This window comes from Macadamia integrifolia, chromosome 1 (assembly GCF_013358625.1).
Source record: "Macadamia integrifolia cultivar HAES 741 chromosome 1, SCU_Mint_v3, whole genome shotgun sequence".
NCBI lineage: Eukaryota > Viridiplantae > Streptophyta > Magnoliopsida > Proteales > Proteaceae > Macadamia > Macadamia integrifolia.
This window is the reverse complement of record NC_056557.1, coordinates 24,190,902-24,194,194: the sequence shown is the minus strand read 5'-3', so window position 1 is coordinate 24,194,194 and position 3,293 is coordinate 24,190,902.

Below are 3,293 nucleotides of genomic sequence, written 5' to 3'. Positions count from 1 at the left end.
TGGAGAGAAACACGTTTTCTTGGTGCCCAAGTCAAGCCGTGAAGTGATCGTATTAGAAGTAAATTCAAATTAGGAAGGTTCTTAATTAAAGCTGAGCTGTACACCAGACTCAACTAACATGGGATACCACGTCACCTATCCAATAAACCCTAAACCCATTGATGGATTAGTATTGTGACTGTGAACCTATCAAAACAAGCGAAACAAATATTCCCCACACGATTTAATTGTATTGTAACTGATTTTAATGTCTTTTTGTTTTTTCTACAACTCCCCTTATGAGTCCTATGTTGGTATTACACGTGGAATTATCAAACCCTAACCGAATTGGTCAATCCAACCGGATCCAATGAAAGAAACCTGAATCCAACTAACCAACTAATTTCCACTGAAACAAAATTACTCCTTCCATTAAATTCCATCAGCACAAACCCCGGGGAAATCCAATAATGTCTTCAAAATTTCCAATCCCATGGTCTTAAAATAATAAAAAAATTGGGTTTGCGGGGCTGGTCATTCGGGAAAAATTATTTCTTTCTAGATGAAAATTTGTGACAAGTAGATGATGCAAGAGTCTAGTGGACCTCTACCATCATTGTTGGGAAGGTGAAAAAATTTGATGTCTAGTTACAGTTGTCTAGAACCTTATGCTTGTGGGATGAAATTTTAGGGTTACAAGGTTCGAAACTTCAAAATTTAATTTGCCCGAAACTTTTGAGATCATAGTTAGTAAATACGCGTATAATATGTTTATCGGAACATTTGGTTCAAAAAAGCACAAAATGGCATATTGGTGTTAGTAAATATGCTTATGATTGTTTCATTCAAAAATGCACAAAATGGCGTATTGGTTAAAAAAAAAAAAAAAAAAAACAGTTTGATTTGCAGATTTTAAAGGTTAATGCTCATTAACATGTTTAGGTTTTTAAAAAATAATTTAAAAGTAAAATGAAATAAACTCAAATCATCACTTTCTTTTGAGCAAATGAGAAATCAAACCAAACCTTTCTTCAATTCTTCTTTGTCGTTGTTAATGACAATTGGCAAATCACAAGAATACTACACTGGTTCGGTGGGCCGGCAATTGTAGAGGCAGCGAGAGCGAGATCTCACTTGCCCTCTTTGGATACGGTTGCAGTGATGGTAGCCCTATAAGTGCTAAAACTTTTTAATCGTGTTTTGTGCGGACAGTCATCGATGAGGTGTAAGGGATTGGCTTTGAAGAACATAGAGAGGGTGTCAATTGATGTGGGTGTAATCCAAGGGGGTAGTCCAATTGGTGAACAATGAACTTGGTACGAGCCATAAACTCAGACGTCCTAAGTTTGAGTCCCACTAGGCACACCTTGGGCTACTTACACAGGGTGTTTAGTGTTCTTCATTGCTTTCAGTGAAAGTTGAATGGCTCACATTTAACCCTGGTATGACCCAGTTCATGCGGTTGTGGGGTCAGTATGGACCTGCGGGACTAGTCAGGCCATCGGCCTGGATACTTGTCGTTAGCAAAAAAAAAGAAAAAAATTAATGTGGGTGTATGTAGGGAATGTGAGATTACTGATATTACAGAGAGTCAAGAATTACCTCGATGTAGTTTTCCTCACAAAGAAATGGATCGGGTTGCACCACACATTGATTCATACAAGCAGCGACAACGAAGGATTGCGGCGATCTCGCAAGATTTCACCTTTCAAATCCAAGGATTGCTATGGAGATCCTTAGAGACTCACACTCTCAATTAGGAGAGACAGAAAAGAATATGGAGAGACCACTTGAGATTATGTCGGAAACCTACTTTGTGGCCAAACCCTCTTATTTATAGAGATCTGACCCGTTAAGATTCCTAATCCCTAATCCTAGTAGATCTATGATTACTTCAAGTGAGCGACTCACAAAGGAACTAGGTCAGGACCAATCCGACCTAATTTAATTAACAACTGAAATATAAAAAATATGAAAAAGAAGAAATGGTGAACAAAGGGATTGGGATCCTCTCCATAGAGGGCATCACCCATAAAGTGCCTAGAGAACAATGAGAAGGTTACACATGGAATTTTGAAATCGAATGGCCGAGAATAAATCCCGCGTTTTTACCCACTTCAAACCTTAAGCATTCAACCCAATACCTTCACCTTGACCTAAACCTGAGTTACCGACTCAAGAGGGAAAAAAAAAAAAGATGATCGACGTTAACCTCCCCCTGCGTTTGCCTATATTAAGTCTTCCAACTTAAATTACCCATACAACTTAACCATAAGAGATGTTAGTTTTAGAATGCAAAAGACATAATTACCCTCTACTTCTTCTTCTTCGTTTTCCCTTCTTCTTCGTCGTGGTGCTGTGTTTCAGGGCGATGACACTCGCCACAACTTTACCCGCTGTTTACACGAAGAGCTTGTGCGGAACAAAGTCAATACGTTTCTGGACGACGAGGGTTTGGAGGAAGGAGACGATCTAGCCTCGGGCCTTTTGGCGGCTATCGACGAATCGGTCGCATACATTGCAGTTATTTCGAAAAACTATACGGGGTCAAGGCTGGCCCAAATCTTGGAACGAAAGCGCCAGTTGCTTCAGGTGTTCTACGGAGTGGATCCCTCTAACGTCTGCCGGTAGGAGGCCCCCTTCGAAAAGGCTTCCCAAGACCTCGAGCAACGTCATGGAGAAGACAAGGTCCAGAGATGGAGAAAAGCTCTGGCAGAAGCTGGGGCAAGAAGGGTTGGGATTTGAGGAAATGGTACTTACTTCCTTGCTCTTTGATTTATTTTCCTTTTTTCTCCTGTGGCACTTCTTGTTCAGATCGTATGTGCGAGTGTTGTCTTCTGAGTGATTTTGTTTTTCTGACATTTGGTAAAGTAGCAATACTCTGCATCGAGTGTGGAAATCTGGAATTGTCTTATGTCAAGTATCAATGGATTAGAATATATAATCTCCATTGACAAAAATAGTTGGATGATTTGTTGGCCCAATTATGGAATGATGAAAAGATGGAATTAGTATTAGATTTTTTTTCTTCTCCCCGGAAATTCCATCTCTAACAGGGTGAAACAGGGGTGTGTGTTGCAGATTTAAGAATTGTTTGGGGATAGATTCTACGGAGGAGCGATTCGAGTAGCCTAGGATTAGGGTTTCCCATAATTCTGGTTCGTCATCGATTGTTTGGAGTGGATTTCACGGAGAAACTATCCAAGATCCATTAGTTAGACTAAGGCTCCGTTTGATATCGTTCTAACAAACTGTTTTTGGAGTTTTTTCGTTCTATTGGAACAAAAAAAAAAAGGAATAAAGTAATTGGTGCA